Source organism: Panthera pardus, unplaced genomic scaffold (genome assembly GCF_024362965.1).
Source record: "Panthera pardus isolate Hobbes unplaced genomic scaffold, ASM2436296v1 HiC_scaffold_4, whole genome shotgun sequence".
Classification (NCBI taxonomy): Eukaryota; Metazoa; Chordata; class Mammalia; order Carnivora; family Felidae; genus Panthera; species Panthera pardus.
Genome location: NW_026526969.1, coordinates 12766193 through 12791259, shown reverse-complemented (window position 1 = coordinate 12791259; position 25067 = coordinate 12766193). Strand labels below are relative to the sequence as shown.

The following is a 25067-nucleotide window of genomic DNA, read 5'->3' as shown; positions in this document are numbered from 1 at the left end:
CCCAAGACGGCAGCTGAGACTGAGAGTCCACAGGCGGCTCAGGGAAGGGAAAGGCTTACGCGGAAAGGAAGTGTGTGCAGTGTCCGTGGATCTGGCTGGAGCGTGGAACGCTAGGGGAAGGAATACTAGGGATGGAGTTACAACGGGGGGCTTGCCCCACCCTGCACGCCGTTACGACGCGAGTGTATCATCGACCGCCCCAAAATCGCTGCAGGAAAACCTGCCATGAAAACCTGAAAATGATTCAAGAGGGACTTTGAAGTAGTGGAAGAAAAACTTGACCTGAAAGCCGTACAACAATAAATGAAATCACAACCTTGGAAAATGCCGGAACCTCCAGATGAGACCTGCTCGTTAGGCGCTGCCTGCCGTAGACAGACCAAGGGTCTCGGAAACAGACAATATCATCCAGACGGACAGGCTCTGCAAGCCCACAAAGGACTGGAAAGAAAAAAGAAGAAAACAGAAGGATAAAAATCTTATTAGTGGGCCGAGATCTCGCAGGCAGAAAAAAAAAAGAAAAAAACCCACCGAAGCGTCATTTGACCAAAATGTAAGCTTCCACACTCAGGGCAAGATGTCCCCTGCTCACCCTGTCTCGTGCACGACAGTAACAGCTCCTGGAGAGTTGGCAGGTCAAGTGGCAGGCCTGAGAGTCAAGGGCTTTCCAGCCTATTCTGAATCACGGGAACCACCTTGGGAATTTTAGCCATCTCACAAATTTTCTTCTCAGTGTATCTGTTAGGGTTCAGCCAGCCGAGCAGAGCCACCCCAAGTGTGACAGGATGGGGGGTGCATGACAGGCGTTGGACACTTACAGACATGTGGGGTAGGCTGGAGAGATGAACACTTAGAGGGCGGAACTGGGAGATCCCGGAGAAGTCACTCAGCGTCCCCCTGAAGCACAGGGCGAGTGGCTCCTGGGGGGACGTCAGGAAGCCCAGTACGAGCCACAACCCCAGTGGGCTGCGCCCGGGAAGGCTGGGGACAGGACCACGAATCCTGTGTGGCTGCCATCCCTCCGGACAGGCAGCCGAGGGTGTGCAGGTGGTGAGTGTGGAGGGCCCGTAACGTGGAGCCCCGGGCAGGGCGGAGGCAAGGAGGGCAGGGGGACCCTGGGGCCCCTCGGCTCTGTCCAGCCCCCTCCGACCTGACCTGCTGTTCCTCTGGGAACAGCGGCTGTCACTGCTTCCTCATCTGGTCTCCACCACCAAGTCTAGCCAGAAGCGTGAGGGGCTGGGGTCCCCAGGAAAGGCAGTCCTCGGCCCCAGCCGAGATGAGCAGATAATTCTGCACACACCGTGTATGACGAAGAAGGAATTGTAAGACGAAATACTTCATTTTAGGCACTGTGATTTCACAAGTCTACCTAAACACAAGTTATTTTGCAACCATATTTATTTCATGGAATCTAGAGAAACGGGTATTTTCCAATAAACTCTGTACAAAAGGCTTCATTTGTTTGCAAAAAATTAAAAGTAAACGAGTATGGAAATATAAATTGAAATTCAACTGTTCATTACATCCTAAAAATGGACATAAATTGGCTTGATGTTTGAAATTCCTGAATCTTTACTTTCAAAACAAATGACTGTGGTTTTTTTTAATGTTTATTTATTTTTGAGAGCGAGAGAGGGAGACAGAGAGAAACAGAGCATGAGTGGGGGGAGGGGCAGAGAGAGAGGGAGACACAGAATCCAAAGCAGGCTCCAGGCACCCAGCTGTCAGCACAGAGCCCTATGTGGGGCTCGAACCCACGAGCCATGAGATCATGACCTGAGCCGAAGTCCGATGCTTAACTGACCGAGGCACCCAGGTGCCCCTCAAATGATTGTTTTTAAATCAGTGTTGTGTTTTACTTTTAAGTGAAAAGATTAGAGAGAGAGTTTCAGGCCGCCAGGGGTTTGTCACAAGTTGCACATGGCAGGGCAGAGGCCGACGGAATACAGACCGTGTTCCCCACGGACGGCACGCACATCCATGGAGCTGACTCCAGGGTTGCACTGTCTTTTCGTAATGCCAGTGGTTAACATACAAAGGAAGCTCATTGTGCCATTTTCTATACAACGTAGCTCGCGGACCTAGTAAAGGGCTGTTGGGCTTCAACCTGAGTCAAATGTAAAGACTCCTTTTTCTTTTCTATTCTATTTAGCTTATATTTAAAATTCGGGGTTCCATATGTGTCTCTCCTTTGAACAGTGTCTGCCTGAAGCAACGGCTAAAGATTAAATGGCTAAAGACAACCATTTCAAATTGTGTGATCGAAAGCCATTTTAAACTTTGCAATGGTCCAACCCACCTCGGTGGCCTGAGTCATTCGTTCCATGAGTGACAGGACAGGTGGAGGAGAGTTGTTGAGATGGCCACGGTCCTCCTCGCTCCACTGGCGGGGGGGGGCTCGCTCAATACGTACCCGAGGGGCCGATTTCTATCTTGCCCCGCATGGAGCTGGCATAGTCGGACACCAGAAGGAGCAAGAGATTGTGGGCTCCTGGGGAGGGGAGCCGGGAAGACTGGACATCTGGGGCGGCCAGGAACGACCCAGAACGTCAGGCCACGTTGATGGTGAAGGTCTGTCCCAGTCAAAGCCAGTCCATTAAACCTGGGAGAGGGCTGCTGCTTTAAATACACAGACACCAATGCCAAGCTACAAGGAACGTGAAGAACTAGGGAAACGTGACACATTCCAAGGAACAAGATAGATCTCCGCTATCTGACGATGGAAATCCCCAGGCCAGGACACGTGCCCGTCACGAAAGGACACCCAGCGAATGGCAGCCGCACGGATGAATAGAGGGTCGTTCCTGAGTCACTGAGGAAGCTTTTGGTGCAGGGGCCGGATGGCTTCTCACCAAACAGCATTACCGGCTCCTGTAACTAAAACCTCCAAGGTCTACCTCTCCCCAGCCCAGGTGCAACAATGTCCTCAGGCCCAGCCCAGCCCCGCCCCATCGCTGAGGTCTGGCTGTCACCATGCTGTCTTCTCTATTGGTTGGGACTGTCTTGGTGAATAACAGGAAATGTGACCGACTGTGGCTGCACGTCTCAGAAAGAGTCCTTATAAAGGTCACTTCTGGCAAGGGAGGGCCTTGGCCTGTCCGCAACCACAGAAGCTGGATGCCAGCCCTGGAGACACAATCCCCTGGGAGTGAAGGGTGAATGTTGAGAATCAGCAGTGGAAGTGGGGCGAAATTGGGTCACAAGTGGAGGGGAGATTTGTGCTTTATGTAAAACCACAGGAAGAAAGAGAGGAAGGGAAGGGAAGGGAGGAAGGAGGGAAGGAGGGGAGGAAGGAAGGAAGGAAAAAAGGGGGGGAGGGTGAGAAGGAAGGAGGGAGGGAGGGAAGGAAGGAAGGAGGGAAAGCGGGAAGGAAGGAAAGGGAGAGGGAGGGAGAGAGAGAGGGAGGAAGAAAGAAAGAGCAAGGGAGAGGAAGGAAGGAAAGAAAAGAAAAGATGGGTACCGAGGAGGGTACTTTTCAGGATGAGCACCGGGTGTCATGTGAGAAATAAATCACTGAGTTCTACTCCTGAAGCCAAGACTACAGTGTATGTTAACTAACTTCTATTTAAACTTTAAAAAAAGAAGAGAGGAAGGAAGGAAGGAAGGAAGGGGGACATTAATATATAAAAAACGATTGACCAGGGGCACCTAGGTGGCTCAGTCATTTGAGTGTCCAGCTTCAGCTCAGGTCATGATCTCGCAGTTGGTCGATTCAAGCCCCACGTCGGGCTGTGTGCTGACGGCTCGGAGCCTGGAGCCTGCCTCGGATTCTGTGTGTGTCTCTCTCTGTCCCTCCCCTGTTCCCTCCCCTGTCCCTCTCTGTCTCTCAAAAATAAATACAGGTTAAAAAAAATACGGAACATATAAAACAACAGCTAATTCGAATGCGTGACCAAAAATCACTCTCTAAAATTAAAGTAGTAACAGTGACAAGAATGTGGAGCTTAGCTTTGCTGGACCTCAGCTGGGAGCGTGGAAGTGGCGAGACTCGGATTTTCCCTATTCCGAGGAGCGTCTACACCGTGAGCGTTGATGTGCGGGGTGCAAACAGATTTTAGCAAGCAGGCGAATCCCCAAATTCAGAACCTACGCATGAGAGTGGTCGAGCAAACAAGAAATGGAGCAGCGAATGTGCTAGACTCCGAGCGCACGTGTGTGTGTGTGCACGTGTCCACACACACAGACGTGCTCACACGCACACACCTATTTAGCCACCTGCACGTAACAAGAGTGTGGAAACGTACAGACACACGAGGACCCGTAAGATCGGTTTCCTCTTTAGGGAGGAAGTAGGTAGCAGGACACAGGGGCGGAAGGAAGATTTTACTCACGGATCGTGTTGTATCTTCCGAACTTGGAACCACGCAAATGTATTTTCTATCTAGAAGATTGCTAATTGATCAACTCTGAAAAGGAAAAAAATCTAATTTTAGGATATACAAAGTTTTGTCGTCTCCATGATTTAAAAATAATTATTGTATATCCACACATTTCATTAAAAAAGGTCCTCGCTAAGGCGATGAGAGCTTCTCTGAAACGCGCAGGGGTGCGTGAAGCATGGCGCCGTTTGGTCAAAATGCGGAGTAAGATGTGTGCTTGGGGAATAAAGGGAGAGGCTCTTCGCCGCAGCTGGGCACGTAACGGCCACTTGTTGCTAAGGAGGGCCTCCACCTGGGCCGTAGCCTTGCTGCTGCAGCAGGTGCTGAGGGGGCCAGTGTCACAGGGTCAGTATTTGGGGGGAATCACGAGAGGTACTGCTCACCCCTTGCAGTCACCCTTTTAAGTCCCAGCCAGCGATCTGAGGGGTTTCGGGCTAAAAGGGCAGATGTGTCCGTGCAAATCCCTGATGACTGCTGGGAAGGAGTCGAGAGGTGTGTCCATGTGGCCGTGGGATGCGCTGTCCCGGTGGTCGGCACTTGGTACCCAGCGCTCGGTGGTCAGTGCTCCGTACCCAGCACTCAGTGGCCGACGCTCAGTGGTCAGTGCTCAGTACCCAGTGCTCGGTGGTCAGAGCTCAGTGGTCAGTGCTATGTACCCAGCGCTCGGTGGTCAGTGCTCGGTGGTCATAGCTCAGTGGTCAGTGCTCAGTACCCAGTGCTCAGTGGTCAGCACTCAGTGGTCGGCGCTCGGTGGTCAGTGCTCAGTACCCAGTGCTCGGTGGTCAGTGCTCAGTGGTCAGTGCTCTGTACCCAGCGCTCAGTGGTCAGTGCTCAGTGGTCAGTGCTCTGTACCCAGCGCTCGGTGGTCAGTGCTCGGTGGTCATAGCTCAGTGGTCAGTGCTCAGTACCCAGTGCTCAGTGGTCAGCACTCGGTGGTCAGTACTCAGCACTCAGTGGTCAGCGCTCGGTGGTCAGAGCTCGGCGGTCAGTGCTCAGTACCCAGTGCTCAGTGGTCAGCGCTCGGTGCCCAGCTGCGGCTGCCCGGGGCCCACGGCCAGGCACCCGTCCACGTGGCATCGGTGCGCGGGAAAAGCCCGCGCGCCCCTCGGGTTTGGGGTGTCCCCCGCCTCGGGCTCTGGCCCCTAAACGATGTTCAGCACTTAAAACGAAGTGAATGACCTTTGTGGAGGGAAAACCAAGTGTAACTGCGCTGGGGAACCACAGACCCCAGAGAGCGCTGAGCCGGGCTCTTGGTGAGAAATTCTCCCCGACGGGCCCCGTTTTACCCACTCGTGTAGGACTCCGAGGTCCCGGCCTGTTGTCTCCGGGGGGCTGTGGCGCCGTCAGAGTCGATGGTGGCTGCACAGAGACCCCGGGTGCCGGCCTGGGCGGCGGTCCAGCAGACCCCCGCGGTGCGTGCACCCGACACTCGGGGGTCCGCGTCCCCGCTAAGATTGATTCAAAACCGCCCTCGGTGCTCACGGCGCCTCCGTGCTCACCTGGGAACACGTGCAGTCCCGCCAGCACAGGGGTCCCCGTCGGTCCGCCGGGGCCTCGCCCGGCCTTTCCTGTGCGGCCAGGGGCCGCTGGGGTCCCTCTGTGCGTCCCGGGCTCCTCCTGGGACCCCGGTCGGGTTGGGCGGGGGCCCACCCCATGACCTCACGTGAACCGAACCGCCTCTTTAGAGGCCTGAGTCCCGACAGTCAGATCCTGCCGCGCTGGGGTCACCCCTTCCGGGCACGGACCTGCGGAGGGGCCACCGTCCCGCCCCTCACGGTGGCCCGACACACTCGCTTCGGGCGGAGGCTGGCCGAGGCCACCGCTCTGCCTGCCACGGCCGCTCCCGCGCTGCCGACAAGTGTCCCTTTCACAAGTGTCCCCGTGTAGCGCACGCGCTCCACCTCTGTGTGCTTTCTGTTGGGCGTTTTGCCGTCACAGTGGCCCTCGGGCACGGCGCGGAGGTGCCGGCCGGTGTCCCCAAGCTCAGGTTGCCGCGAGCTGAGCGGCCGAGGCGCGGAGAGCTGAGCGCCGTTCAGCCCGGGGTCGTGGTGCTGTCCGTCCTGAGCTCAGCTCCCGCGTCCTCAGCGTATACTGGCCAAGACGCACCAGCCGGACACAGACGGCACAGAGTCACGTTCTGACCTGACTGACCGACCCAAGTGTGACCGGGGGCCGGCCGGAACGTAAACGAAGTCGCTCCGGAATCTGCCAGTTGGGTGTTCAGTCACCTCATAGGACAGAGCTACGAATAAGAGAACCCCCGAAGCTTGGCTCAGCCCATTCAGTATGAAGGAGCCGCTTGAGCTGCCTTTCGGGTTGTTTAATTCGTTCATTGCCCGCCCACCCCCCACCCTGGTCCCAGATAATTCTCAGCACTCGTAGGCTGAATGTCCAGATGTTTGCACAACCTCCTTTATGGAGTTTACAAAGGTTTTCCTAAAATCACTAGGGTACACGGGGGCCTGGGCAGCTCGGTGGGTTAAAGGTCTGACTTCAGGTCAGGTTATGATCTCGCGGTTTGTGGGTTTGAGCCCCACGTCGGGCTCTGTGCTGACGGCTCAGAGCCTGGAGCCTGCTTCGGATTCTGTGTCTTCCTCTCCCTCTGCCCCTCCCCTGCTTGTACTCTGTGTGTCTCTCTCAGAAATAAGATAAACATTAAAAACAAATTTAAAAAATCACTACGGTACAGTTTGTTTCTTTAGAAGAGGGACCACCAAGGAAAGAAAGAATTTAATTACACGTATTTTAGAAACTGTTCCCTGAGTTCTTCTATTCATGCATCAACTCGTCATTCAAATTTGAGCCTTCTATGCTTAGGTATTGTTTCTTACATGTAAAAGAAATAAAAAGCACGTAATGTAATTGAGAGGAAGAAAGGAAGGGAGGGAGGGAGGAGGGAGGATGGAAGGAAGGAAGGGAGGGAGGGGGAAGGGAGAGAGGAAGGAAGGAAGGGAGAGAGGAAGAAAGGGAGGGAGGAAGGAAGGGAGGTGAGGAGGGAGGGAGGGAGGAAGGAAGGAGGGAAGGAAGGAAGGAATGAAGGAAGGAAGGAATGGGAGATGGAGGGACGGGGGAGGGAAGAAGGAAGGAAGGAAGGAAGGAAGGAAGGAAGGGGAGATGGAGGGACAGGAGAGGGAGGGAGGAAGGAAGGAAAAGTTAGGAAGGAGGGAAGAAGGAAGAAAGGGAAGACGGAGGGAGGGAGGGAGGTGAGGAGGGAGGGGGGAAGGAAGGGAGGGAGAGAGGGAAGGAGAGAGGGAGGAAGGAAGGAAGTTAGGAAGGAGGGAAGGAAGGGGAGATGGAGAGAGGGAGGGAGGGAGGAAGGAGGGAGGGAGGGAAGGAAGTTAGGAAGGAAGGAAGGGGAGATGGAGGGATGGGGGAGGAAGGGAGGGAGGGAGGAAAGGAAAGGAGAAAGGAGGGAGAGGAAGGGACTCAATACACAGGAAGTCACCCACGACTAAGCCGCACCATGATTGAAGCACTCTGAATAAGGTGTCTCAGGGGCAGCACACCGTTGCCCCAAGCGCTCCAGGCCAGGCTCCTTGAAAGGAAGAGAACTACCCATCACCCACGACACCTCAGTTGATCAGGACGTCTTGGTTTGGGTTGTCCACAAAGCAAAGCCTGAGACAAGGATTTGGGAACAAGTATTTCATCTGAGAGCGACCCCAGGGAGCACAGCCAGGGAGTGGGCCAGCGAGACAGACGAGGACGGGTAGCCGGTGTGTGAATGTGACAACTGTCCCCTGAGACCCTCCGAAAAGCTGTGCACGGCATCCGGAAGTGCCCTCCCGCCAGGAGCAGGGGAGCTGGGGTGCCCACCCACCACCCCGTCTGCACTGGCGGAGGGCCTCTCCCAGGGCATTAACATGCGTGGGCCAGGGACACGCCTGTGGCACAAGAATGGACTTGGGCAGGGGACACGGGGAGCTGCTAGTGAGTGTAAGACCCAGCCGTGGGGACCCCCTGGTAGGGCCAAGGGGATATGGGTGGGGCACTGATGTCTCCATTTTATGGATGAAAAACGGGAAGCCACGTGCTCAAGGTTACCCAACAATAACTGGGAGAGATGGTGTAGTAGTTACATTTGCTGTGTAACAAATTATCCCACAACCTAGAAGATATAAGCAGCAACACTGATGATCCCCCGTGGTTTCTAAGGATCAGGAATTCAGGAATGGCTTGGCTGGGTGGTCCTGGCTTGGGGTTTCCCGGGAAACTGCAGCCATGTTGTCAGCCAGGGCTGACGTTATCTGAAGGCTCGATTGGGTTGGAGGATAGGCTATTGGCAGGAGGCCTCAGCTCCTCATCAGACGGGCAGTGTCTTCAATAACCCAATGTAGAAAGAAACAAGCCGTCACCTCTGCTGTGTCCTACAGGTCACACGGACCAGCCCAGCACAACACAAGCTGTGAATACCAGGACGGTATCCATCAGGGGCCCGCTCGGAGGCTGGCCACCGTAGACGGGGTTCGAACTCCCCTTTTCCTGTCTTCAGTGACCATATTCCTTTTGTTACACATGGCCATATTTTCGTTTTGCAGGACAGGGGAGTATCTTGGAAAGGCAATACTGAAACTCAAATCTGCGTGCTCTGGGAGGCTTTGGTAAGCTGTGATGTCGTGCCCTCCTCCTTATCCAGCTCCCAGGAAGAATGAGCTCACGCTTGTCAAGCTGGGGGTGGTGGGAGCAGGAGTGAGGATACAAGGCAAAGTTGTGAGACCCGCCTGGGATGGGCTGCAGAGTCCCCTCCCCAGCCCCCATCCCACACCACGCTCAGGACTGGGCTAGCTGGGCTCCCGTTGAGGGGCTACTGATTTGGGTTCCCTTATGGGCTGGGCCCCAAGCCGGAGATGGGCTCTAGAGGACCCTGGGGTGCTGGGATGTCACGTTGCCCTCAGACCACTCATGGGCTGGACTCTCTACGCTCCTCTTCCAATAAATTCCGGAAGGACCACCGGGGCTGCGCTCCCCCCACCTCTTCAGCAGAGCTCCAGGCAGGCGAGCGTGAGGCCCTCGAGCCTGGATCACACCCAGCCTTGTGCACCCAGCACTGGGGGGCCCTCGGGACCCTGCTAGCTGCCGAGGGACGCAGGCAGCGTGCGTATAAACTTCCAGGGCTCGAAACCACCACGCAAAGAATAAAATACAAGTTTATTTAAAGTGAGCTTTTCTTCAACTTCCATTCCCTCCAGTGAGAGGTTTACTCACAGTGTTGGGCGTCCTCGGTGGCGTCAGCCTTGGTTTTAGGTTTCGATTGCGACGTTAACAAGTCACCCAAAAACTTAAAGGCTTAAAACGAAAACATCTATTTCTTAATTTTTGCAGTTCTCGTGGGTCACGAAGTCACGAGGGGTCTGGCTGGGCGTTTCTGGCCACGGGTCTCTCATTCCCACACGGCATGTGGGCCGGGAACAGCAGGATGGGGCAGGGCGCACTCCACACAGTCTCACGGCCTCTCCACGTGGCCTCCTCACCACATGGTGACCTCAGGACAATCAGACTTCCCTGCATGGCTCTGAAGATCCAGCGTTCCAGCATGCATGGCGGAAGCTGTCCCTTCCTCTGTCAGAGCCCACCCAGATGCAAGAGAGGAGACAGACTCTGCCTCTTCCTGGGCGTTACAAGCTTCCAGAAGGTTACAGAGGGTTCCAGACGGCTCCAAAGGGTGCTTGGAAGTCCCTGGGAGCCCCGTGTTCCCGCCGGGTCTCTGAGCTCACAGACCTCTGCTGCCTTCTCCACACAGCCTACTGCAAAGGAAACCTGGCTGCTGCCCCTCCTACTCAGGGGCCGCAGAAAGCACAGTGAGCTGCCAGCCACCTGCTTCGCCTCTGTTCTGCTGTCCCCACACCTCAGTGGTGAAGAGGACCCCTCCCAGGTTGGAAGGAAGGCAGGCATCCCCTCTATGCTCAGATCCAGAACTTTCCAGAAGATTCTACCCTTCTTGTCCACCCGGTGGAGGACATGGGGTGCAGAAGCCTCTTTCCAACTGGCTTCTCACCCCAGATTCGGAAATATATTTCCCCTGTTGTGACACCAGTTTGGAGATGCTGACTCCACGGTACTTACACCAAATTTCGCCGCCTCCTCTCCAGGCTTTAATTCTTTAAAACCTGAAATCCGATGATTTGATTTGATGTTCCTGTTCCCCTGGGCCAAGGCCCACGAGGGGCGGGGGGGGGGGGGGGGTGGGTGGGGGTGGAGTCCTCAGGCTATAAGTGACAACGTTCAGGGACAAACAGAGAAGAGGAGGAACCGGGTGAATTCGCCACAAAGTCATCCCTACACATGAGTGATCTCATTTATTCCGTACCAGTTACCAACCTTCCTTTACCGAGGAGGAAACAGATTCAGGGAGAGCCGAAGCGACTGGCCCGAGGTCACAGGTCATGCAGTACCAGAGTCTGACATCTGTGACTTTCCACTTCGTGTCACTCGGATATTTCTTGAATAGACGAACAGATCGTTCCCAGGGTTGGCTGGGCTTCTCCCTGTAACCCCGTGCTCACGTGACAACACAGGATCTGACCGAAGGACGAGGATTTGAAAGGAAGACTGTTATGGACGAACTGGGCACGTGGGTGCCACGCTGATCTGTATCGATACCGACACAACGGCACGTCTTTAAGCAGCCACGTTGAGTGGTGCTAAATTTGCGATTCCTTCCCTTTCTGGGTATTTTCGGGCATGCTGTAATTCTCCTGTTGTGCGCAGTGACCGCCGTTAGCAGGAAGTGGCCCCGTCCTGGGCGAAGCATCAATACTCCTACAATATAGCCCATTAAGCCTCCATAATGCACCTTTTAGATGTGTGTTTTCTTCCCACTTAATCTACTTTATTTAAGCATTCTCCACTCTGCACGCCGTTAACTATTTTTCTGTTCTAACCCTAGTTTCCCCAGGTCCCTGGTAAAATGTCGTATAAACAAACACACAAACCCAGTAAATGTGTGACCGGTACAGCAAATGAATTATTCTACCGGTGTTCTGGATCGAGATGCCCCGGGACAGACGCAACATATTCCAAAGCGAGAATCCTCGCGTGAAGCGACGCCCCCTCCACGTGCCTTTCTCTCTCTTTCACGCGTGTCTTTACGCCAGTGTCGCTGGTCCTCTTTGTAGGGCCTCGGGAGCCCCGAGACACAGCATGCAGGACGAGGGAAGAGAGTGATCGGCCGTCGGCCCCCCAGAGGCCCGCGTGGAATTGCCGAGCCAGCAGAGCCGCGCGTTGGACCCCCGGAACCGAGGTACGACCCTTCGTCGGCAGTAGGCGCGCTTCGGACGCGGGGTCCGGGGCCCACACGGGTGGGGTCCCCGCGGCGAGAGGCTTGTATCCGTTTCCTGTGGCTGCTGTGGTAAACCGCCACACACCGGGTGGCTTTAAAAGAAAATGCAGATTTCTTCTGCCACGGTTCCGGAGCCCGGAGGTGCAGAGCTGAGTGTTGGTAGGACCACACTCCCCTCAAAGGCTCTAGGGGAGAATCTGGTCTTTGTCCCCCGGCTGCTCGTGGCTGCTGGCACTCCAGTCTCTGCTTCCGTGGCCGCAGTGCTGCTTCCTCTCCCGCCCCCGTGTTCCTTGTGAGGGCACTCGTCACTGAAGTCAGGCACCGTCGACGTAACCCGGCAGAATCTCCTCATCTCGAGACCCGTCTTTCCATCTGCAAACACCCCTTGTCCAAATAAGGCCACATTCACAGATTGTAGGGATGAGGCTGTGGACGTTCGTCTGGGGGCCACCATTCAGCCCCCTACGCGTCTTCACTGGTTTAGGGTGGGGCTTTGGACAGGGAGACCGTACCGGTGATGGGGTTTGGGGGTGGTGGGGGCGGGTCTGGAGCTGACCGCCAGGAAAGAATTCTTGAGACGTCTTTGGTGCAGAAGGACTTCGATGTCATCAGAGCACAGGGTCAGGACCCCTGGGCAAAAAGAGCTGTGCTGGGGTTGTGAGGAGTGACCTGGGAGTTGGGGGAGGTAAGAAAGAAGGGAGGTTTGCGAAAGGACTTTCGTATGCTACAGAGATACCACACGTGTGTCTGTTTACTACAAGATACTGGAGGCCTTGCTGTTGTCGAGCTGAGGTTGTTTTCCCTCTAGTAAAGCATTAACATTGAGACAAGACAGTCGGGAGCTAATTGGAGGAATGTTATACTCTGCCTGTCTCAAATGTTTGTCAGCGGGCTGCAGGTTATAAAGAAATGTTATTTTATTTTATTTTCGTCTTACCTTTGTCCCCTCCATCACTGTGGAGGGGAGGATGATGTGGGGGCTCCAGGAAATTGAGTCTGTGGGTTTCTGGAGGTTCGGCTCTTGGTAAGATTGCCTTTTTCTCGTGATGTACTGAGACCTCTGTAAACTGATAGAAGCTCATGTCCTGGGTGACTGATCTCTGACAGTTAGCCATCGGTTCTTCCCTTCCTTTGCCCTCGGACAGCTGCGAGTGCCTGAGGAATGTCACACATACCCCACCTGGCAGGGGCGGGGGGGAGGTCGCTAGCTTGCGCTTTGCCCCCACCTCGCCTTTGGCCCCCTCGTCTCTGGGATTGTGCGAAGTTCTCGACGTAATAGTTTAGGTTTGGTGGGCACAGTAAGGCAAGGATGTAGAAGGAGTTTTGGCGAATACAGTTGTTTGATAAGCAAATGTCTTACCGGTCGAGCAACCTCATATCTTAGAAAAAGTCTGTTTGGGAAATCTGTGGTTCAGATAAGTTGGTTTTGGAGGAGTTCCTGAAGCACACGATACCAAAGCGAGACAACTGTTGGCATCAGGCATGAGATGGGGTCTCAGCACCAACCCCAACAAGGAGCGTCCCCGCTGAGAAGGGCACTGGCCAGGCTGTGATTATCCTAGCTGGGAGTCACCTGCGGATGCCCACCGAATCCTGGGATCTGGACAAGGACCACTGCTCAGTGGACGCCAGCTGGAAAACGCACACAGGGAGAGGCAGCGCCTCCTGCTGGAGCCCGGCAGGAGTGAGGCCAGGGTGCTCCCTGACCCAGTGCCCTGGGTGGGGACGCCTCTGTACCCACAGATGCCTCCTTGGGGGGAAGATGGAGACATGGTGGAAGATGCACCGTGAAAATGGGGTTGAGAAGTGCCCAGACTAGGAAGCTCCGGGCTCGCCGGAAGGCACCCTAGAGCATCACCTCCCTGCTCCGCCAGCAGCGGCCATGGCTCCCTGGAGCAGGTAACTCAAGCTCCGCAGTGTTCTGGAAAACACCTGGGCCGTCCCTCCGCCCCGCGTCTGCCCTCTCTCTACTTTCCCCAGAGAGTCTCTGTCCTTGTCCTCTTGGACAATACACATCCAGCCCAAGACGCCCGTGGTCTTGGGAGCATTAGAGCTTGTCTGGCCTTTACAAGTCCGCTGTCTCTGGCTCATCAGCCACAGGGATTTCTTTCTGGAAAGGCAGAACGGTGTCACCACTGCCCACTTGGCTTTATCTTGAGAAACGGGTCACGGTGTCGCCCTGAGTGCTACTGGAGCCCGGAGGGCCAAAGGGCAGGGTTGGTGACATCCCTTTGTCCCGTGTCTGAAGCTGGAGTGGCCTACAGATCTAATAAGACTGTGCTTGGAGATGAGGCCACTGTCCTGCATACTTTGTGTCTCCCCCAAAACTAGCATCCCGAAGGGAAGGGATTAGAGTCTGCCTGGCCTCTCACTTGCGTTGCTAAGAAATGCAAAATGATTACAGTCACCAAAGCACTACTTACGGGACGGCACTTGTAAGATCCCTGGTGGAGGGATCGGAGTGGAGTGAGCCGTTTCCGGGGCCCCAGAGTTTCCAGATCCCGCCACGACCTCACGCGTCACCTCTGGTTGCTCCGATCTGTAACCACGGGCGGCTCCTCACCAGGTGTGTTGACAGGTGTGCTGAATCACGTCTCCCCAAGCCCCTCACTCCTACAGGCGGGCCTCCCCCTCTGGCAGGCGGGGGGCCGGGCGGAGCCTTCCAGCATCGCTTGGATTCCGTATCCCCAGACGTCCTAACACCCAAGAGAGAACTCGAGGACCGACACTCCCCGTGCCGTCATTCGAGGCTACCGTGAGTTTCCACGTAGAGTCACATTCCTGGTGTTACCAACCTCTCAACAGCGATTACTTTCCCACCACGTGGCTTTGCTCACGGTAGAGAATTTTCCCCACGTGCAGAGGACACCGAAGGAGCAGTGCCGTGGTCTCTCAGCATCAGATTTGGTCAAGACTTAAAGAATAGTTCTCTCATCCGTCAGTAGCTGGGTGGTCTGTAATGTAAATGTCTGGTTTTTTTTTTAACGTTTTAAACATTTTTTTTTGAGAGAGAGGGTTGGGGAAAGAGGGAGAGGGAGAAGGAGAGAAAGAGGGGGTGGAGAGAGAGAAAGAGAGAGAGAGAGAGAGAGAGAGAGAGAGAATGTCAAGCAGGCTCCATGATCACCTCAGATCCTGACATGGCTCTTGATCCCACAAACCATGAGATCAGGACCTGAGCCGAAATCAAGAATTGAACACTTCACCGACCGAGCCACCCAGGCCCCCCTAAACTTATGTTTTAAATGTACCACCTGCTCTGGAGCCTACATGTTCTCAGCAGCACTGTTCCCAGTAGAAAACATAGAAACAACCCAGGTGCCCGGGGACAGAGGAATGGATGAACTAAATGTGGTATATATGTTTTATACATGTTGTTTTATAAATAGTATGTTCCATTGAAACATATATTTACACATAAATGGAAGATTACTCAGCCTTCAAAAGCGGTGAAATTCTGACACCTGCTACCACCACATGGATGAACCTTGAAAACATGCTAAGTGAAATAAGCCAGGCCCAAAAGGTGAATGCCGCATGATTGTGCTTCTGTGAGTTCCAGGAGACGTTGATTCACAGACAGAAGGTTGGTGGTGGAACCAGGGGCTGAGGGGGGTGGGGTAGCGTGTGATCGGGACAGGGTCTCAGTGTGGGAACACAAAAGGGTTCTGGAGACGGATGGCGGTGACGGACAGACAGTGTGAACACGCTTAACGCCACAGAACCCTGCACTGAAATATGGTTATGATGGTAAAATTTATGTTAGTGTCTCCTGCCATAGTAACGTTACGGGTGGTTATCTGTGAGAAGCGGGACTTGCGCGTAAGGAGGACTGGTTTTCAGGGTAAGCCCTGTGATACTACGTATTTGACTTTTTAACCACATGTCCATAATACTTGGATAAATATTTCAACTAAAAAATCAAGCACGGGGCGCCTGGGTGGCTCAGTCGGTTGAGCGTCCGACTTCAGCTCAGGTCGTGATCTCACGGTTTGTGAGTTCGAGCCCCACGTCGGGCTCTGTGCTGACAGCTCGGAGCCGGGAGCCTGCTTCGGATTCTGTGTCTTCCTCTCTCTCTGCCCCGCCCTGGCTCATGCTCTGTCTCTCGCTGTCTCAAAAATAAATAAAACATTAAAAAAAGATCAAGCACAGTAAGTGATCTCTTTTAGTTGGAAGAAGAGGAAACACACCTAAGAATGTGGAAAAAGAGCCATCTCTACCCCGTGTCTCCCATCTCGCCAGCATGAGAAATCCCTTCCTTTTCTCCCCTCACGGAACCGGCAGAGTTGTGGATACAGTCTGGAATGACCGAGCTCTTACATCCTTTTCTTAGGAAAAGAGAATGATTTTAGTTCACATTTTCCAGTGCTCGCTCATAAACATTGTCTGATTCGATGTCATACCTTCATGTTATGAGCAGGAAGTGTGTCTTACCTTCAGTTACAAAATAAGGAAACCAAACAGGAAGGAATTTAGTTATAAATTCCTAGCAGAGAAGCCTTCTCAGCGCACAGTGAAACCACCCATATCACAAAAGAGCAAAGTTTGCCAAATATCAGCGACCAACTCGCACACAGTTGGCTCTAGAAGTAATTGCCCGTTAGCAAACCTGTCCGTCTGTCATGCGTTTACCTGTCATCTGTCCGGTCTCCGTGCCATCTGTCACCTGTGTATCGACCTACCAGCTACCCTGCCTTCGTCTCTGTCATCCGTCTGTCTCTTCATCTATCACCACGAGGGTGGGACACTTCCCGATGTGCCTCGAACAGTACCCGTTTACGTCCTCTGTCCCAGGTTGGCGTTCATCTCGGATTCCCCACTTGCAGCAACACCTGCTGCGATGGCCGCGTGCGGAGAGCGCGCTCTGTGTGCGCAAGACCCGGGCCACCCGGCGGTCGGGCCGAGCGCCAGACAGGCGTGCAGCGCCCGTGGTGATGACCCGTCCCTTGCTTCTCACGTATTTCCGGCACAAACAGTTGCCTCTCTTCCTAGTGAGGGTCTCGCTGGTGAAACAAAGCAGGCTTGCTGATGAAAGGGGGGGGGACTCGGACAGGAGAGGCCAGACACAGCTAACTCCGTCCAGCGTGGGGGCGGGGGAAGGAACTCAGCCTGGCTGGCTGTGGTTTGGCTGCAGAAGGTTTTAACTGCCGGGCGCCCATTTGGCGAGGCCGGTGAGAAAGGCAGACAAGCGGGCGAAACTCGCGTGGGAAATGCAGCCCAGGCAGCCGGGCCAGCGGGTGTGTTAGAAGAACCCGGATACTCCTGCTGCCTCAGCTCGGACGTTGATTGCACGGAGTGAGTCAGCAAATAGTTGTGTAGCGCGTGGTTCAGTGATGCTTTTGTTATTTAGCAGCAAACTCTTAAAATAGTAATAAACTGAAGATAAAAAGGCGAAGTGCGTACTTAGCACAAACTAACAACTGGCTTTTGTGATAGCCCCGCCCCCCGCCGCCCCGTGTGCAAATGGGAAAAAGGCAGAGAAGCTTAGCATCCACTGCACAAGTTCACTGCCGTTGAACTTTGCTCAAAGACGACCACGTGACCGCGTGTGCAGGTGTGACGTTCACATAGTAATCTTCCAAGCATGGCTTCCTCCTTGGATCAAACGATCGCTCTTTTAAATTGGCGTCGCTCATCTTTACTCCTGAGTTTCATCACTTCTGCACAGAAGTGAAGGAGTAGCTGCCAATGCGCTCACTTCATTAGCGGACGAATTTCACAAGCAGCCACGTGATGCCACTTCTGTATCAGAGTCGTGAGATGTTTCTTTCCGTTTTTTAATGTTTATTTATTTATTTTGAGAGAGAGAGAGAAGGCACACGTGCAACTTGGGGAGGGGCAGAGAGAATAGGAGAGAGGGAGTCCCAAGCAGGCTCCGCACTGCCGGCACAGAGCCCCACACGGGGCCCGAACTTCTGAACTGCGAGATCGTGACCTGAGCCGAAATCGAGAGCCAGCAGCTCAACCAGCTGAGCCGCCCAGGCACCCTGAAATCTTTATAATAGAAAATCAGTTCATTCCAAGTAGAGTTTGATTTTTTCTCGCATCCCATTCCTATGATCAAAATAAAGCCTTTGAAAATGCATCATATTGTTGAAGGTAAGATGTCTAAAATTATTACGAATGCCTTTGAAACTTCAGTTAAAAAGTTCAACGTTAGAGTTAAAAAGTGGGGGCCGGTGGTCGTACAGTACACATTTGATGGAGAACAACATTGAGATAAAAACAGCATTCACGGGGCGCCCGGGTGGCTCAGTCGGTTGGGCGTCCGACTTCGGCTCAGGTCATGATCTCGCGATCCGTGAGTTCGAGCCCCGCGTTGGGCTCTGTGCTGGCGGCTCAGAGCCTGGAGCCTGTTTCAGATTCTGTGTCTCCCTCTCTCTCTGACCTTCCCCCATTCATGCTCTGTCTCTCTCTGTCTCAAAAAAGTGAATAAACGTTAAAAAAAAATTTAAAAAAAAACCCCAGCATTCGCACTAAATTTTAAGATCTGCGGGACAAAAACATGCCCATATAAGGTACACAGCCAGTTACTTCCAAATATGCAGCAATATTCTGCCCATAGAAACAGAAACCCTGCCTGTCACAGTTTACGATATTCTACTTAGGCATAGAGGAACCTGACTACAAAAATCCTGAAATGAAACCGATGACAAACTTTTTTAAAACTTGGCACTTTCTCTCCTGGTTTCCCATGGTTGCGTTTTAGAAATGTCTGAAGCTTTAGAGAAAACTTGAAGTATCCTACAGTGGTAAGTGACTTCTTAAAAAATACCTGAATCCTCCAAATTTTGTGTCCACTTAAAAAAAAATCAGTTGGAAATATTTAATTAAAGTAATCACAGAGTTCCAAAAGATCTTCAGCACTTGAAGATGTTCGCAAAATGCAATTATTGAAAATAAAGGCTGCAATCAGGAAGGTATTGAACGTGTTCCCACAGAAGCAAGCATGGAGGTAAACACGTTACGCGATATGAGTTCAACCCACGACAAGATTTAATTTTAAAATTCTAAAAGTGTGTCTAAGAGTACTGAGACTTACAGGAAGACTCTTTTGACGAAGCTTCTATTTTTTTATTGGATACATTGATACTTAGTACATACAACTTCCCAGCATCCTTGGTCGGCGAGACACTCAAAAGAATCATAAATAGAGTAAACTTAGTTCACGAATTTTGATTCACAAAAATATTTGTCAGCAGAAAGTATTCTGGATGGAAGCAAAAAGGACCTATAAAAATTTGGACTGAAATGTTAAGACATTTTAACACAAAATTAATAGAATATACAATAGTCTCTGTTCACTGGAATTGTCCTGAGCTTACAGGTACCTCAGCACCTGCACGGGGAAGACTTCTGGAAGCCTTCTTGCAATCTAATATATTATGAGGGGCGCCTGAGTGGCTCAGTCGCTTGAGCATCCAACCCGGGCTCAGGTCATGATCCCCCCGTTTGTGAGTTTGAGCTCCACGTCAGGCTCAATGCTGTCAGCACAGAGCCTGCTTCGGATTCTCTGTCCCCCGTCTCTGTCTGCCCCTCCTCCGCTTGTGCGCTCTCAAAAATAAATAATAAAAATTTTAAATAATATGAAAAACGGAAAAAAAAACTGATGGAAGGTATCGAGGATTTCAAATTCATGGACCATAAAAGAAACCACTTTGAAGAAGTCTGCAGGCAATTTGATGAAAAATAAACTAGAACACGTTAAAAAACTTTGTTTTTCAGAAGAACATCAGTGATGTTATAGTAGGAGAAGATGTGGCTAAAAACAAATATGTCAAGAGAAGAGCTGTCAGGGATCATTATCCTTCCCACGTGATTATCCAGTGTTCAGATGAACACTATCTTAAGTATGTTATGGTATAGATATGTTCTTAAATATAAAGAATTTTAAATTGTTTTTCCTTTAATGCACATAGATTTTGGAGGTTTTTAAAAAATATATATGTTTTGAAAACAGTTTTTGAAAAGAACTGTAGGTCCACCAAGATAATGAAACGAATTTGTCAGCCAAAAAATAAGTATTTTTCACATTATCTCCATTTTAGCATTGATTTTTCATTTCAGATTTTTCCCAGTTGGGGCCAAAAACAATTATGTGGTCAGCCCGTTGTATAACCCTTCTTGTTCCAGAAGAGATTGAGGCCACATAAAAGACCTGGGCCACCCCGGCTTTCAGCCTCACTAACTCAGCTTTGGGGGCCCAGAGCCCTTTCCAATCTTCGTCCTGCGTTTCATTAAAATGACTAGTTTCAAGCTAGAATGACATTGACTTGATGAGTTGTTACTATAAATAAAATTAGGATCACTGAGTAGTTTTTCTTTTATTTCATCCTTAATCATTTATCGGACTCGTCCTTACTGCCGAGAGGACACAATCTTCAGGGGCTTCCGTCCATGTTCCATTTGAAGATCAGTCACTCCAGCAGGAACGCCCTTCCCCAGTCTGCGGGGTAGCCAGGATCCAGAATATGAGGACAAGGGGACACAGTGAGCAGCAGGGTCCTTTATGAAAACATTCGGATAGAACCACGTGCTTTTGTTTGGACACAAGTCAGTCTGTTCTCGGGTGTCTGAACGTCTGAGAGCAGAGGAGAGATTTTTGCACTGAGAGCTGCGGAGATTTCCCGGAGGAATTTTATGGAGATAAACCTCTCTGGGGAGTGTGGTTAGCAAGTTCCGAGCTGGTGCTCCCGTCCAGAAACAACACAGGGCATGGTCAGGGGCCAGAGCCCCCCTCTCCTGCCCGAGGTTCGAGGGGGGGCGGCTACAGAGAAGAGGGTACGGGGAGTCAGCAGAGGGAAATGAGGGAAGTAGAGACCATTAGTGCTTCTTGCGGTGGAGCCGGCAGGACATCTGCAGAGGATTTCCGGGATGTTGCCAGCCGCGTCTTAGGCTGCCCTTCCCCAAAGGCCGACCCTCAGACGGGGATTGGGGGCCAGGTCGTTTATTTGGAGGGAAATAAAAATAGTAGTAATAAATGACAACTCTTAAAATAACAATCCGCACCCCTGCCTGTTGGGATCACTCCAGACAAACAAGGGAAAGGAAAGCCTGGCTCAGGCTTGGAGCGTGGGGCTCCACCCTGCGGGGGCTCCGAGAGACACAGGACAGGCCCGTGAGCTCAGTAGCCACCACCCTCCAGCGGCCGACGTCGGGGACAGCTCTTGGGGGCTGCTGACACCCCGCAGTTCCAGTCCCGCCGCATGAGTGCTGATTGGGCTCCGTCACGGGACCCCGCGACTGGACGCAGGGGCCATACCCACGGGCACCGTCGTGTGGCCCAGTCTCCTGGTGACAGACACTCGTGTTCTTCCCGTGGTTTTGCCTTCGTGACGCCGCTGTGCTGCATGTTCCCAAACAAGTCCCTGCAAACGTGGGCCGGATTTCCTCCAGGCTCCGCCCCGGGTGCTGGAGTGGCTCTCAGGCGGGTGTGGGCGCCCCTCCAGCCCTGGGTATCGGCAGATGGCCTGCAAGGTCATCGCATCGACTGCCGCGGTCTCTGGCGGGTTCATGAATATTCCTCCCGATTCACGTCCTCACCAGCCTTTGCTACAGTCCGTGTCTCTAACTGTTGCCACTGATACGTAAGCCTGTCATTTGCATTTCCATCGTCTTTAACGAGGACGTGCCTGTCGTCCACTGAATGCTTTGCGGCAAAAGTCTGGTATTGAGTGCTTGATTCCTTAACCCATGTGTGCGGCATGGGGAGGGTTGTGTGTGTGTGTGTGTGTGTGTGTGTGTGTGTGTGTGTGTGTCTGTGGATTCTCTGTTCACCTTGAGGATTTTTTCAAGCAAAAAAAAAAAGTCATCTACGCAAAATAGTTAAAAGTGCCTTTAACGGGGAGATCATAGTAATGATATGAACCACTGGAACACTAACGTATAAACAATAACATCCCGATAAGAAGAGAGCCCTACTCCCCCCGCCCCCCCAAAAAAACCACATCACGATTCCTTCACATCCACTACGCTTTCCCTCGAACCACTAGCCTACATTTGTGTTCGTTAAACCGCGCGAGGCCCCGGGGAGTCTAAACACTGCCAGCTCTCTGCCTGGGCCCGTGAGATTCTGAATAGCCCCCTCATGTTTTGACCACAGTCCGAGCTTTTCCGGCTCTGTGTAGCTGGCGTTCCTTTTTTATCCAACCATTCTTTGGTTACCGACACATCAGGAAGAACCTCACCACCTGCCATAAAAAAAAAAATTTTTTTTAAGTCCTTTCTTAGTTTCTTAATTAGACTCAAGGGCGAGAGCTGGGCGGGAGGGAATCCCTGACAGCTCACTCATCATCTGTCATCTCGGCCCCCGGACAAACTCCAAGTCAAGGGCAGGGACGGCACTGGAGAAGCCTAAACCACGGCGCGCATGGATAAGGTGGCCACTCATGAGAGGGGGCCTGTGCCTGTAAAGGATTAAGCAGCAGCTCCGGGTCGTCCAAAGGCCACACATGAAAGGTTTGCCCTTGACTGCTAAAGCTCTTAGGATATCCTGCCTGACACAAGTGTCTTTGTCTACCTGGGGCCCCGGGCCCGGCCACACAGTCAACACTGCCGACGTGATTTATGGTGGCGTCCCTGGGCCACACGGTATCAGCTTGGCCTCCGGAGGGCCCGGAGACTAAGTTCAGCCACGTGGGTGGTCAGCCACGCCTACGAAACGGACCCCAACGAGCACTCTAGACACCGAGGTGTGAGTGAACGTCCCCGGTGGGCGGCACTCCGCACATATGGTCACGGGTCGTTGCTGGGAGAAATGGGTGCTGTCTGCCGATTTTAGCCAGTATCCTTCTGCTGCCATAAACCCTCCCTGTGGGTGTAGCATCTTCTCTCGTTCATGAGCCCTTCCGGTGAATCGCTGGGCCTGGGGGCGGTCTGGGAGGCGCCCGGACGGCAACAGCACACAGCACACCTTACGGCTGCCCTAACAGGACTACCCTACCCTGGACGCCTGAACAACAAACATTTATTTGTCGCTGCTCTGGAGGCTGAGAGTCCGAGCGGGGTGCCTGCATACGCGGGTTCTTGGTGAGGGTCCTCTGCCCGGTTTGCACATAGATGCCTTCCCGCTGCGCCCTCCCGGGGCAGAGACGGAGACAAGCCATCTCCTTCGAGTTCCTCCACTCGGCACTCATCCCCTCAGGACGGCTCCACCTTCCCGGCCCCTGCTGAAACCATCACTTCCAGGACTTCGGCACAGGAGTTTGGAGGAGACCCAGAGTCCATAGCAACCACTAGCCAGGGAGGACCTTCACCCTCACCCCGAAATGCTAGGGCCTTAACCCCAAGGAGCCAGCCAAAATTCCCTAAACTTTTACAAAGAGATCCCAGAGAGAACATTTACTGCGAACAGACCACCCTCTTGCTTCCGTCGATGAAATTCAGTACTCCGGGTTCGCATCCAAAAGAGTTGTTTTAGAATTGGCCCAGCCCCACAGACAGCATCCTTTAGAGATGCGTATCGTCACTTCCTTTTCTTGCTGAACCCATTTAAGTCCTCCAGTTAATAACATCTTCTCAGGTAATATATTTGTATCCTGTGACCCAAGAGACCATATCTTTAAAGTTTTCAACTGGCAAAGAAGCATAAAAAGCACTGATTATTCATCCTGTTTTCCTCAACTCAGGTTAGAAAGTTCTTTTGAATTCGAAGAAAACTGCATGGGAAGTAGCATATATTTTCAAGCGAGAGAGATCACAGCATCACATACCCACGTAGTGTAACCCAGAGTTTCTAAACGCTGCACACACATCTGCATGGAGATAAGTTGAGACATAAGACCTTGGCAGGGGGCTCCGGGGGTGGGTGGACAGAGTTCTGGGCAACTTTCCTCTTGTATCTTTTGGTTGAGTTCATTGTCTGACTTTCCTACAACAGACAACAATTCTGGAGAAAGAAAGGAAGAAATATTGGTAAACGAGTGCCTGATCTCCACCATCCTGGTTTGTTTTCCTACTCGGCCTTCTCTGCGGGGAAGACGGCAGTCGCGACAGTGACTGTTACGCCAGTGAGAGCCCGCGGCTCTGTGTTGCGAGAGCGTGGGGCCCACACCAGAGGGAGCGAGGCCTGCAGGCCACTGTCCAGAGACACCCCCTTCCACGCCTCCGCACCTTACATCTGGGAGGAATCTCACAGAGAAAAATCGCTACCGAACACATGGTTTTAATAGATCTAAACTTTGTCTCCTACACCTTAAATGTTACTCCAAACCAACAGCCTTTTTTCCTCCACTTTTTACTCTTGTTACTGATTTTTACTCCGAATGACAGATTTTCTGACAGCCAGGTAGAGAAAAAAGCGTTCAAACACATTCATTCTTATTACCCAAGGAACACCTCGGTCATAGCCGCTGCTTTCCTATTTATAAAATATATGTGATTTTTATTACACCCAAGGTGAAATTTATATATATATATATTTTTTTTTTTATTATTATTATCACTTTCCAAAAGTCACGATAAAAGGAATCACCGGTAACCTTGGTGGACGGCAAATAGGGAATAAAATGGAGGTGAAGCGAGGCAATTTGTCCACGGGATGCCGCCTCTTAGGCGACCCAGCCTCTCGTGATTCACGGCGAGGCTCCAAGGCCACTGCCAAAACAAGGCCAGGATGCAAACCTTCCGGGAAACCCGCACCCAAGAACAGGAGGTTCCACACGGGAGCCGCGTGACTCTGGTCCCTTCCAGCCCCTACACTGACATGCAGGGTGGCCGGGATGGGCTTCAGCTCTGGACGCGCTGCCCATGCACACCCAGCTGTGCTAATCCCAGCATGCCCTTCCCCGGGGTCCCAGCAGGCCACCCAAGACTTAGAGGCAGGAAGCGACCACCTTCTTACGCTCCCCGGTTCTGTGGATCCAGACTCGGGTCACTGGGGGCGGCTTGTCGCCTACGTCTCCTCCACCAGGTCTGAGGCCTCCGCTGGGCAAACTCGAAAGCTGGGGTGACACAGTATCATGCGGCCTTTGAGCATTTTTGAAACAGGGCCTGTGCAGCCAAGGAACTGAATTTTAAACTTTACGTAATTTCAAGTAGTTTACCTTTAAATGGCGTCACGTGGCTGATGGCTTACCACGTGGACAGCCCACACATAAAGTCAATTTCACTCCTGCGTCGGCATCTGGTGCCAGCTGGCCGCCGGGACCCACGCTGGGCTGGTGGCCGGGATCCCCCCCTGTGACCTCTCTGCGGTCCCTGGGCAGGGGCTAGTTGGGCTCCCTCATCGCAGGGCATCTGGTTCCAGGAGTGAGCCCCCCCAAGAGAACCAGGGGGGAGTAAGCCATCACCTCGGAAACAGCCCCTCCACAGGTGTCACAGACCACGCACACCCAACCCACTACGTGTGCACTGGCTTCATCCGTTACCTCCAATGGCTGGAAAGTACGGGGGAAATTGGAATTGATTGGAAT

At 52.7% G+C, this 25067-nt stretch overlaps 1 long non-coding RNA gene across 1 annotated transcript in view; it reads left to right on the top strand.

Moving 5' to 3' along the window:
- Window positions 1-25067, top strand: part of LOC109251152 (uncharacterized) — a 70569-nt gene that overhangs the window by 15004 nt on the left and 30498 nt on the right. The window contains exon 4 of the long non-coding RNA XR_002073381.2: window positions 11495-11619. This is a non-coding gene — a long non-coding RNA (uncharacterized LOC109251152). The remainder of the gene's footprint in view (window positions 1-11494; window positions 11620-25067) is intronic.